Source organism: Benincasa hispida, chromosome 8 (assembly GCF_009727055.1).
Source record: "Benincasa hispida cultivar B227 chromosome 8, ASM972705v1, whole genome shotgun sequence".
NCBI lineage: Eukaryota > Viridiplantae > Streptophyta > Magnoliopsida > Cucurbitales > Cucurbitaceae > Benincasa > Benincasa hispida.
The window spans coordinates 8312947-8326758 of NC_052356.1; the positions used below are offsets into that span (position 1 = coordinate 8312947).

General features: G+C 35.7%; 1 non-coding gene across 1 annotated transcript; it reads left to right on the top strand.

Annotated features, from left to right (window-relative positions):
- The first annotated feature begins 13426 nt into the window (after nucleotides 1-13426).
- On the top strand, nucleotides 13427-13530 carry LOC120084356. Its single transcript, XR_005483715.1, has one exon. It is a non-coding gene; the product is annotated as a small nucleolar RNA R71 (small nucleolar RNA).
- Nucleotides 13531-13812: the final 282 nt, after the last annotated feature.

Consider the following 13812-nt stretch of genomic DNA (forward strand, 5'->3'; position numbering starts at 1 on the left):
TTTTATTTTTTTAAAATTAAATTTATTTTCTCCCTATTTTTTATAATAATTTGTGTCATTTTTAAGTACGATAGTTGAATTCTTAGTCAAATTCCAAAAGTAAAATTTTAAAAATTATTATTTTTTTTTAGTTTTCGAAATTTGGGTTGGTTTTTTAAACCATTAGTAAAAAGTAGATAATAAATTTGGAGGTAAAAGTAGTATCTGTAGTCTTAATTTCCAAAAACGGAAAAATAAAAAAACCAAGGTTTCGTTTGATAACCATTTCATTTTTTGTTTCTTATTTTAGAAAATTGAGCCTATTTTCTTTTCATTTCTTACCATGATTGACATCTTTCTCAAGTACAATTTTGAATTCTTAGCTAAATTCTAAAAACAAAGACAAAATTTTAAAAGCTATGACCCTATTTGGTAACCATTTTGTTTGTTTGTTTTTTTTTTTTTTTGAAAATTAAGCCTATATCATCTATATTTCTTATCATGATTTGCATCTTTCTAAAGTATAATGGTTTAATTCTTAGCCAAATTCCAAAAACAAAAACAACTTTTTTTGTTCTCAAAATTTGGCTTGATTTTTTAAACCATTGGTGAAAAATAGATAACAAATAAAGAAATTTGGAGGTGAAAGTAGTGTCCATAAGCTTAACTTTCAAATTTTAAATCTCTTGGGTGATGATATAATGTATTAACTAGTTGAGTTTATGCTAAGGTTAGCACTATTTGCTTACTATATCATGTGAAATTGGTACTTAGTTATATGTTTATTTAGGGTCTGTTTAAATTCATGGGAGAAAAATATATTTTTCAAAAAAGTTATTTTCTTTTAAATTCTTTTGATAAAACTTTTTAAAATATAAGCTTTTCAAAAGTTATTTTAAATGGTTGTCAAATACTTAAATTTTTATTTCTTTCGAAAATGGCTTATTTTCAAAATTAAACCCTTCAAAGGTTAAACCATTGCACCCGTGATTAAATACATCACAAAATCATTTAGCTAATGAGAACATGAGAGAGGTTAAGTAGAATAACTCTGGGATATTTTAATGTAATTTATTTATTTTATTTGAATTTAATTTATTATTAAAAAAAGAGTTTAGAAGGAGTTAGTTTCTTCAGCCCTGTTCTTAAGGAAACGAATTAATGGAAAATTTGGACGGCGGATCCACCTTAGAGACCCAAAATATTAAATGACCAATTATTTGAGAAAAATGTTAAATGACCTTCTGTTGATGTCATGATTGAGTGAAGTTACAAATATGCTCTTGATTTATTTCTTCCTCTTTCCTTATTCTTCTCCGATGCGACCTTCAACCTTTTTTTTATCTTTCTCTCTTTCCTTCCTCCTCCTCTTCTCCTCCTCCTTCTCTGTAAGGACCTTCAACCTTTTTTTTTCTTTGTTTTTCCCTCTTTCCTTCTTCTCCCCTTCAGCCTTTTATTCTTTGTTATTTTTCTCTTTCTTTCTTATTGATGGCATTGAAAAACCAACTTGCAGGGCATCGATTGTTCTTCTTCTCTACCGTTGATACTTGCAACTTCTTCTTTGACCAACTTCAACAAAACTAGAATTGATAGAACCAAAGAAAGCGAGATGGAGAGAGAGCGCGACTATGAAAGAGCGAAATTGTGAGATTTTGAGCCAGTTCCATGGGAATTTGCTTTAGCGTTGAGATTAAAGCTATTAGTAAGTACAGGTAGAGCGAGAGATACAGAGCGAGAGAGAAAGAGAGCGAGAAATATATAGAGAAAGAGCGAGAGAAATATATAGAGAGAGCGAGAGATATAGAGAGAGTGAGAGAGAGATGCTTCTTCACGTGAGTGTGAGTATATTTTGGTAACTTCACCCGAATTTGATGTCAGCAAAGATTCATTCAACATTTTTTTTAAAAAAAAAATTGAGTCATTTGACATGTTTTGTCCAATTTATGAATCATCCGTATAAAAACTCCAAGAATAACTAATGTGGAGGGAGGTTGGACACTTTGATTCCTTTTAATCACCTTTCTCCTAAAGAAAGGGAATATGCTTCCAGAAATACCTTTTTTTACACACAAGCTTTTTCTTTCTAAAAACATCGATTCAAAAAGGGATCTGTGTTAGCATACAAGTTTACAAAAATTCATAAAATAATTTAGCTGAATAGAACTTGTCTTGAAAAGAGTTGTATCTTGGGAGAGAGTGTTGAATAAGTCAGTGTAAGTGGAGGCATGTATTCTCCAAGGATAGCGTTCTACACATCTCAACCCAAAATACACAGACTTTCTCAAAACTCTCCTTTGCTAATTAACATTTTTATTTAAGAAGCACAGACACGAATAAGATAGGAGACAATGACATGCCAATTTATAAAAAACTAGGATACTGATACGTTGAAGATATGTTTTATATATATTATGATAATACCCAATTAATTGTTAGAATACTCATTTTAAGTTAGATTAAAGTAGATTTAAAAGAGAATAGGAAAAAATCCAGTAGCATGGAGTGGTGGTTGAATGACTAGAACAGATGACTGGGAAAAAATAGGAGATGGAAATTGAAGAATGAAGTTAAAGATAAAGGGAGAGGGGGTGTAAATCATGATTTGTAGTGAGAGAGAAGAGAAGAATGAAAATTTAATTACTATTACGTTTTTTTTACCTTTTATTATTTTATTTCTAATCTATTTTGTTTTGGATTGCTAGATTTAAGTGAACTTTTAAATAAAATAGGTTGTGGGTTGAGTTTTTTAAGTGGTTGGAATTAATTTGAAGAAAAAATGATCCATGGTATCCTCTTCACGTATCTAAAAGGGGATATGCATATCTAAAAATTAAAAAATTAAAAAATTAAAAAAAATAAAATACTTCAAATCATGTATCGGACATGTAATTGCCATGTATCTAGATGTATCTGTATCAGATACTATCTGCCACATATCTAGACGTATTCGTATCAGATACTATCTGTCACGTATTTGGACGTATCCATATTAGATACGTATTTGATACCGATTGCCTGCATAATCTGAAGTATTTGTGCTTCTTAGATTTTTATTATTATTGATTTGTTTGTTTACAATATTCTTACACAAATTGACTTTTATTGTTTCTGTAACAAACCTGACTTTGTGAGAACTATTACTGGGTCATTTTTCCATTCATGAAATCTCAAACCAAGACTAGTTGACTATTTGACCAAAAATAAAACTTCTAAAAATAATTAAGCCTTCACTACAACATAACATAATTTAAGAACACAAAAGAAAAGTTTAATTCAAGATCCCCAAAATTTTGATTATAAATAAATAAATAAAATATTAAAATTTTAAACTACCAAACTAAATTATTCTCTTTTAAACATTCAAAACTTCTTAAAAATATGACAGTGAGGGGAATCATATTTACTGGTCCCAAGGCCTTGTCATAAATCCTCTCATCATACTGCCCAATACAATTCTTTCCTTTACTTGAAAAAAATATTATATGAAAAGGTGAATATATAAAGTACTCAATAAGTAACCCTTCACTATTGGGGTCAAGCTATGCAATCACGTGCAAACATGATTTGAATGTTCTTAATTGATGGGACCTGAAACTTTGTTTTTTCTTATATTATCCTTGTTTCCTTTCTCCTAGATGTGCATCAATTTCATATACACATCAGCTCAATGTTTATCAATTTTATATACATTGAACCCTAAATATGGGCGGTGCATCAATTTCATGTGTGAGTGTGCATCATTTACATACACACCAAATCTATCTAAGCACATCAATTTCATGTTAACTTAGATTTGTTGGACTTGCATCAACTTCATACCATCAATAACTATGGAAAGAAAAAGAGGGTTAAAATTATGATTTTTTAATATTTCATATAACATATGCATATACATGATTTCCCACATAATTTCATATAAACTAATAATCTTGAAAATATAATTGCTTATAAATATTATCCATAAATTCCATAGTAAGCTTATAAAAACATCACACTCAACATAAGTTCCTAGTAACAATTTAATTGACAAAACCAAAATATCACCAGTAAAATCTAGCATGACATGTATACATGTTCTAATATATTTCGATAGTAAGATCATTTACCTTAATATAAACCCAAACAATTCAAACTCTTTTTGCTTATGAAAAATCTTGAATCAAACACTATACACAAACAAAAATATACTAAGATGTTTAGGGCTCAACCTCATACAAAACTAAATTCTACTTGTCTCTAAATAATTTTACCTACACCATGGCTTGATTCTAACTCCACTCGTTCCTAATCCAACACAAAATTTAGGGGTTAAAAACCAATCTACAACATTATTAATTTATCTAAAAGAGCCTTGAAACCTTAAATATTTACCAAAGACTCACCGAAAACAGCCTTAATTTCGCTGGAAAGTTTCCAAAATCCTTCCAGAACTCTAATTTAGCCTCCAACCATCATAAATCAAATCTTAGGCCAAAATGTAGTGGGTATTCAAGACCAATCACAACTCAAACATCCAACATATCGAATCTTACAGAATACGTGGTTAGGATTTCTGTTTTATATGTTCTGTCATGGCCTCCATTAAGTTAAAATGTAATTTACGTAAGGCTAGAAAATTTTGTGGACAAATTTCAAATAATGGCAGTAACAAATGAAATTTTGGTTCACTACCTTAGGTCTTTACTATGTAATTTCTTCTAGTGGTAAAGAAAAACAAAAACTATAGTGTCAGCTCTAAAGACATCACTTCTAACCTAAGCATGACGACTAAAACTAGTGTTTATAAAAGTTTATAAGAAAAAAATATTTTATGTCTTGAAAATATTGTTGTCGGTCAGAGAAACATCGTCACCTATGACCTCTAACCAGACAAATATTATTTATACTTCACCAAACCACTACTTATACTACTAGGAAGCACAAGTGGTAAGTTTGGGGTCGAACCATAGAGAGACCAAGAATTAAATATCTCCTAAGCTTAATTTGACTATGGAAAGCCGTAAAAATTGGAGTGGGGGAAGGGGGTGTTGGTTTTGGTTGACAGGATAAATTAAATGCGGAATTAAAATGCAAAAGGTAAATGTAATCTAGGATAGAGGTCTATCTAATTTCTAGAGTAAAAAGGAGAATTCTATAAAATTTCTATCATAGAATTCATTAACTAAACAAACATTCTATTCTATGCATGCACAACTACTAAATTAATTCGATTTAATTGGTCTTCACAAAGGTTGAAAACTAATTAAAACCAAATCAATCAAACGTCCCAAGCATTAATTAAGGTTGGAAAGTTATTCCCTAATTAAACTATATGCTTTTAATTCTATTGGATTCGATATCCATATAGAAATAGAATTCATATGTATGAAGATTGAGGACTAAATTGTGTTGATTAATTGATTAGAAAACATTATTCAATTAATCAAATTGTTCTTTGAACTTAGGTAGAACATGCATTACTAAGATTATAGTCCAACCTATAAATCAGAATATCCACATTCAATCCTATGCTACTGGGGTAAATTCAAGCATAGACGAACACAAGAAAACGCGCGAGCACGGAATTAACTAGCAAAGATATGCAAATATGATAGGGTCGTCGATCCAACACATACACGCAAATCTAAATTAGATCAAGATTCAAAGAAAGCATAAAATTAAATAATATTGAATATAATTAAAGAAATCTCAAGAAATTGAACATGGAACATCTTACTCAAAGAATTAGATTGGAATTACCTCATAAATTCATAGATAAATTCAAGAAAGAGATCCAGTCCATCCATTATAACTCAAAAGAAAATAAAAATCTAACTTATTGATGTTGAAAAGATAAAGGAAAAGGAAGAAAATTAAGCCTCTCCTCGGCCTCCATCTAAATATGAATTCAAAGAGACCCAAAAGAAAAATATGTATAGAAATCATGTGTAGCATTACAACGTTCAAGATAGTATTGCAACACTCTTGTCGATCTAGCCCTCGAGCGTCAAGGTGGGGTGGCAACGCTGCTGTGATGCTGTGTTGCACGCGCCCAGATGTGGCATTCTATCAAAATTCGAAACGTTGCGTCGCTAAGTGTTATACATTCCAATGTAGCCCTGTTTAGGCAGCTATTGGCTTCTAGTGTTGCACGGGAGCATGACATGAGGGTCGCGACGCTGGCATCAATGGTAGAATGGTAATTTTTATGACTTTTTTACAATTGGTGCATCAAATCTCCAAATTAGCTCATTTTTTACTCGTTTTTCTTCCAAATGGTTTCTTTGCCTTCTGGGATAAATTTACCAACAAAATATGATAATAAACATCAAAACCTATTTTCGAGCCTAAATTAAGCTAGAAATTATAGTTATTTTTTAGAACTATCAAACACCCCCAACTTAATTCTTGTTCGTCTCATGCAAGGTAAAAACACATTCAAGCCAATACATTCAATCTTGCAAATTATGTTTATTCAAACTGCAAAGGTTGTTACTGTAGTCTTAACAGTCAAATAGGATGAAATCTACAATCAATAATGGAATTCGATTATAATCAATTAATGAAGTGCATTTTTAGAATTTATTCTAAATCTATTCGTGCATGAATGAGCCTAGAGCTTTGCTAGTTAAGCTTGCACATCCTGGAAATGTTGTATAAGGTTCTCAATCTGTTTTCCCTTACACTGTCTCAGTTATCGATTTTAGACATACCAAACTTGCAAAACAGAGGGTAACACTAAAACAAGGGTACCTAAAAACTCACACACAAAACGTAGAGGGCATTTGTTTTACTAAAAGGGCTACCTTTCATATTCAACTGTCGGGAGTCTATCCACTCTTTTCTCGTGGGGCCCTAACTTGACACGACAGAGGTAACTCTTTTCACCTCTATCCATGCATAAACACATTTTTTTATTTGCTAGCTAGCAAATGCTTTTTTTAGTGCTATAAATAACAATTTTTTATAGCAACTAAATTGCTATCTTTTTTTTTTTTTAATAGCACTAGACCCTTTTTATCCACTTTGTCTAGTTTGGCTCTAAAATAAGTTGGTTACTGGTGTAACTAGTTTGAGAGAGAAATTTTTTAAATAATACCTCTTGAAATTATATTGAAATGAGGGGAACTAAACTCTCTACAGCCTAAATAGAAAATAGTTACCAACGGTAACTTTACAAGAATTACGATTACAATTAAAGAATTTGTTATTCTAAGACAAAAACCTAAATAATTGGGCATAAGGCTGTTTAAAATTAAAATAAAAGGCCTCAGGTACCCTTAGGTAACATCAGTTACTCTAAAGACAAATGTGGGCCTTTCGGGGTGACAACAAAAATACGAACCAAATATATAACTCTAAGTACGCAAGACCTATGTTCACAAAAAAGAAATGACTTAAAGATGTATGAGAGACAAGATTTTTTTAAAATTGGGCTAAAAATCATGATTATGATCTTCAAACATTAGCTCCTACAAATCTAATCACAAAGAGAGTGCGTCATAAATTATTCATCATAACAACCAAGCAAAATAGCAAATAAATATATCAAGCACATAAGCATTGTTTGAGCACAACGCTCACGGACCCTAAGCTAATATATAAACTACCCAACATGTACCCCACCCCCAACTTATCTCTAAATTAAGCTTTATGAAAAATAAAAGAGTCAAGGGAAAAGAGAAACTCCACTGATAACATTCTCGTGCACGAGGTGGCAAGTAAGAGGGTGCGACTTCATTTGATTCTTTTTTTTCTTCTTCGTTAGGAGCAAGGAGAGCCACCTACAAAAGAAAAACAAAAAGCTAGTTAAGAAAACAATAAAAGAAAACAGTTAATTTGTTCACCTGGTGATGTAACTGTTCGTTGCTATCGTGATTTGTTCTAGGAGTGTATTGTGTAAAATAAATTGGAGAAATAAGTTCCAAGTATAAGTGATGCGTTTATGCTTCGTTGCGTTTAAGTAAATGTAACGCGTTGAGAAGTCAGATATTTACAGCAGAACGCACACAACTCCTTCTAATGACGTTCAAGTTTTCCTAAACTAGACCTAAGTATAAATCTAATTTAGGTTCCTGGTAAGTCTAGGGTCGAACTCAGGGATTCAGTTAACCAAACGCAGACCTTGCGTTGTATCTACTGTAGGGGTTTTCCTAAATAAATGTGAGAAATGTGTTATTTACACTAAATTGATGTGCCTGTGCAAGAGATGCAAAAGAGTTGAGTGGTGAATGATGGATCATGCGAAAATGGAATTTAAGGTAAGTGGACGCGTCGATCTAAGATGAGTGTACACAACTAGGATGTGATATGGATGAAATTGAGTGATTTGCTTATCTTTTGTTTATGCATCAGACTTCATTCAACATTTCTCAACACGAATAACATACAAAGCTTATCTCTAGGAGGCATGCGTCTAACACAAAATGCAATAGACACCATTAAGTTTATCTCTAACTGTACTAGGCGTCCTACTTAATGCAGCTATGTTATTTTTTCGAACAATCTAAGTTAAAAGATGTTGTTACCAATTTGTCAAGTTGGCTTGAGCTTTAGAATGAAGTTGTGCATAAAGTATTAATGCATTCAACATAAACAAGAAATAAACAATGGCAAGTATGATGGATCAAACATATGAATTTTATAAAGAAACAGAGAGTCTTTACAAAAGCAATATTTAATCAAATGGAATGAAGTGATAAATGAAAAGAAGGAAACTGAGTCAAGCCAAAGAATACAATCTCTTGTATTTCTTTGGCTCAATCTCGTTATGTACAATCACTTGTTTAGAAATTGGATGGAGTATCTTTCTCAAGAGTAGCTTTCTTCGCTCCCTGATCGGCGGTGGTGGTGGTTCTCAACCCTTCTGATCGTCTAGCACCACAACACAGCCTCTACGAACTAAACCTATGACTACAATATACAGAGAGTAAGGATCTTGATAATTTTCAAACTGTTTAACTCTGAGGGACTTCATCTATTTATAGGTGTTCGTCACGTCCACTTGGTGAATGGGCAGCATTAAAGTCCATATCCTGGTTAGCATTAAAGTCCATGCCTGATTAGCCGCCTGACTATCGGAAGCTTTTCAGACGCCACCTGTTGCGTGGAAGCTTTTCAGACACCACCTACTGTAGGTGCCCATACTTGCAAGTGGTAATGTGACACAAATTAGCCTGGAGCAATGAATCTTCTCTGCTTTGAACTCCCTCCGACGCATGGCCCATGCGTTAGAGCTTTTCCTGCAACACTTTGTCTAATGCGTTAACGTTAATCCTTGCGTTGAAATCCTGCAATACAATGCGTTAGTGCCGCGATATTTGGATTGTAAGCAGTCCAGCCTCTGTGCCCAATCCTTCCACATTGCATTGACGACTTTCTCCAGGATAGACTTGATTTCTCGATTTGATACTTCCGTTTGACCGTTTGTTTGTGGATGGTAAGCAGTGGCGATCTTGTGCCTGACATTATATTTTGCAAGTAATTTGGAAATGATGCGATTAATGAAGTGCGTACCTTCGTTGCTTATCAGGGCTCTTGGCATTCCATAGTGTGTAAAGATGTTCCTGGTAAGAAACTTAGATACAGTGGATGCATCATTCCTAGCACAGGCTACTGCTTCTACCCACTTAGATACATAATCTACTGCAAGTAGGATGTACTGTTGGCCACAAGACAGGGGAAAAGGTCCCATAAAATCTATACCCCAAACATCAAACAGTTCAACTTCGAGAATATTGTTCAAGGGTATTGCGTCCCTTGAAGAAATATTCCCGGTGCGTTGACAGGGGTCACATTTTCGAATAAACTCTCTCGCGTCTTTAAAGAGGGCGGGCAAAAGTATCCGCTTTGAAGGACCTTCGCTACGGTTCTTTGCCCACCGAAATGCCCCCCGTAAGGAGAGTCATGATGCTCAGCTAAAATGCATTGTGTCTCCTCCTCCGGAACGCATCGACGCATTATGAAGTCAGGGCCTTGTTTATATAGAAACTGTTCATCCTAAAAATAAGACTTGCTGTCATGAATTAACCGCTTCTTTTGCTGAGAATTAAAGTTCCCAGGGAGTTGCTTGGTGGTTAAATAATTGACTATGTCCACATACCAAGGTTCCCTGCCTTCAACTCTAAACAGGCTTTCATCAGGAAATGCGTCCTTGATTTCACCTTCTTGGGCTTGCATTTCTTGATTCTCTAGCTTGGACAGGTGGTCAGCCACCTGATTTTCTGTTCCCTTTCTGTCCTAGATATCAATATCAAACTTCTGTAGTAGCAGCACCCATCTTATCAACCTTGGCTTCGCGTCCTTTTTATTCATCGGGAATTTTATGACTGAGTGGTCGATGTATATGGTGGCTGACACACCAACTAAGTAAGATTGAAACTTTTCAATGCCAAAAACTTTAGCCAACATTTCTTTTTCAGTAGTGGTGTAATGTTCCTGAGAGTCATTTAGTGTTTTGGACGCGTAGAAGATGGAGTGTATCAAATTACCCTTCTTTTGCCCTAACATTGTTCCTACTGTCACATCACTCGCGTCGCACATGAGAATAAAGTGCTGCGTCCAGTCCGGTGCTATCAGTACTAGGGCTGTCGTCAACACATACTTTAAGGTTTCAAACGCATTAGTGCAGTCTTTATTAAAGTCATAGGGCCGGTTCACCTCTAGTAATGCACTCAGAGGTTGCGCAATCTGAGAGAATCCTCTAACGAACCATCTATAGAAGCCGACATGCCCTAGAAAACTTCGTAAAGTTTTAACATTTGATGGTGGTGGAAGTTTTACTATGACATCTATTTTGGCTTCATTTACTTCCAAGCCAGCCTTAGATATTTTGTGACCTAAGATAATTCCTTCAGTCACCATGAAGTGACATTTCACCCAATTCAGCACCAAGTTTGTTTCCTCGCATCGAGTGAGGACGGCCTCCAAATTATCTAGGCATGACTAGAATGAGTCTCCAAAGACTGAAAAGTCATCCATGAAGACTTCAACGGTCTTTTCTAGGAAGTCAGAGAAGATAGCCATCATACATCTTCAAAATGTCCCAGATGCGTTACACAGCCCAAAGGGAATATGTCTGAATGCAAATGTTCCAAATGGATAAGTAAACGTAGTCTTCTCCTGATCTTCCGGATCTATCAGAATCTGGTTATAACTAGAGTATCCATCGAGAAAGCAATAAAATTCTTTGTCTGCAAGTCTGTCAAGCATTTGATCGATGAAAGGAAGGGGGAAGTGGTCTTTCTTAGTTGCTGCATTGAGTTTCCTGTAATCCATACAGATGCACCAGCCCGTGACAGTCCTCGAGGGTATGAGTTCATTGTTGCTGTTGACTATCACAATCGTTCCCCCTTTCTTGGGAACGCATTAGACTGGATTTACCCAGCTACTGTCGGATATAAGATAAATAACTCCCGCATCCAACCATTTTAGAATTTCTTTCTTAACCACTTCTTTCATTATGGGGTTTAACCTTTTTTGAGGCTCGATTGACCCCAACTTCCCTTCTTCCAGTCTAATCTTATGCATGCAATAAGATGGACTAATGCCATGGATATTCGCAAGCATCCAGCCTATTGCACGCTTGTGCTTTTTCAACATTTATAAGAGAGATTGCTCATTAGGCTCTGTAAGATTTGCAGAAATGATCATAGGTAAAGTGTTGTTGGTTCCAAGGAACACATATTTCAAGTGTCCAGGTAACTGTTTTAACTCGAGTTCTGGTGGTTCTTCAAGTGATGGACGCATTGGTTTTGTCCGCCGCTCACTCAAACTTGGCAGCTCTGATTCTTCCAGGTTCTTCTCCAATGCGAGGACCTCACATACATGAGTCTCTTCTTCAGGCAACTCAATACTGTTTAGTTGACAATCTTCACTATCTGGGAACTTTAATGCGTTGAGCACATTAAAACTTCACCTCCTCATTGTCCATACGCATAGTTAATTCGCCTTTATGCACGCCAATTAAAACTTTCCCAATAGCTAAGAAGGGGCGCCCAAGGATAATTGGTACCTCCTTATCTGCTTTATAGTCCAAGATAATAAAGTCTGCTGGGAATATGAGATTATCAACCTTCACCAGAATATCTTCAATCTTCCCTTCTGGGTACTTAATTGTTCTGTCAGTGAGCTGAAGAGTAACAGAAGTGGGTTGTGCTTTGCCAATTCCTAATTTCTTAAAAATTGAAAGTGGCATGAGATTAATGCTGGCTTCTAGATCACACAACTCATGACCCACATCCAATCCTCCTATGAACAAGGAACTGTAAAGCTCCTAGGGTCCTTCTGCTTCTTTGGTAGACTGTTGCTTACTAACGCGTTACATTCCTGCGTTAGCGCTATTACATCCTTCTCGCTGACTCTTCTCTTCTTTGTCAAAATGTCCTTAAAAAATTTGACATATGTTGGCATCTGCTCCAAAGCCTCTATCAGTGGAATGTTGATATGCAGTTGCTTTAGGAGCTCAAAAAAGCGCTTGAATTGTTGTTCATCATTCTTCTTCATCAGACGCCTAGGAAATGGTGCGTTTAAAGTTACTTCAGGCTTTCCCGCGTTAGACGTACTGGGTTCTGAATGGCTCGTAGTCTATTGAACGTGTGATGCGTTCTTTCAAAGGACTGCTATTTCTTGGATCATTCTTCTTTCTTCAAGAACTCTTCCACTTCGCAACGTCACCGCGTGACATTGCTCCTTCCCATTATTGTTCCCAGGTGTTTCAGTATTTCTAGGTAGAACTCCAGGTTGCCTGTTTTTCAACTTGCTCGCTACTGGATTTCCAGGTTTTTTATAGATGACGCCTAACTTTCCAGCAACGCGCCATTCTGGGCTATGTACTCCTTCAATAGGTTCTTAAGCGGAGATCCTGAGCTCGACGTTTGTCCTCCTTTATTAAAAGGGTTGTTGATGTTGCTGATGCATTTGTTGAAATGCAGGCGGCGGTCCATTCCTTTGCTGATGGTTCGCCCCTGGGTGGTGCTTCTGATGATTTCCTCCTGTCTAAGAAAAATTCGGATGGTTTCTCCATCCAGGGTTATATGTATTAGAGAATGGGTTGGTTTTAATAAAGCATACTGACTGAGGGTTTTGTGGACATTCAGCATAGGAGTGAGGATCTCCACAGCCCACACAGCTAACCATGGGCTGCCTAAACGCCTCTATCTGTTGATTTAATGCGTTTCCCAGCGTTATGTTTTGTAGAAGGCTAGTCATCGTAGCCACTTGAGCAGAAAGTGTGGCTATTGCGTTGGCATCAATAGAATTAACGTTCTGAGATCTCTTCTTCCTGTCAGCTCTTCCATCATTCGTATCATCTACCCATTCCATATTGTGTTTTGCAATGCGGTCTAGTATCTCTTTTGCCTCAGTGTAAGATTTGTCCATAAGTCCACCAGCTACTGCTGTGTCTACTGCCATCTGCGATGCTCTATTTAGTCCTCCATAAAACGTCTCCATTTGGATAGTTAGAGGTAGTCCATGGTTCGGCCAATTCTTGACCAAGCCCTTAAAACGCTCCCATGCAGCGTTTAAGGTCTCAGCATCTTCTTGTTCAAAGTTCATAATCTCTCGATGCCTCCTCGCGTTGGTGGTAGGTGGGAAGTATTTTTGCATAAATTTTTCCACCAACTTCTCCCAGGTGGTGATTTCACCAGGCTCTAGTGAGCTCATCTATTGTTTTACGTCATCACGCAAAGAATAGGGAAATAAGGATAGCCTGATCGCCTCTGGGGTGATTTCAGGAATCACAAATGAATTACACGTTTCTAGGAAACGCTTCATGTGGGCGTGAGGATCTTTACCACGACCACCCCCAAATTGTCCAGCAGACTGGAGCATTTGGAGCATAACAGATTTCAT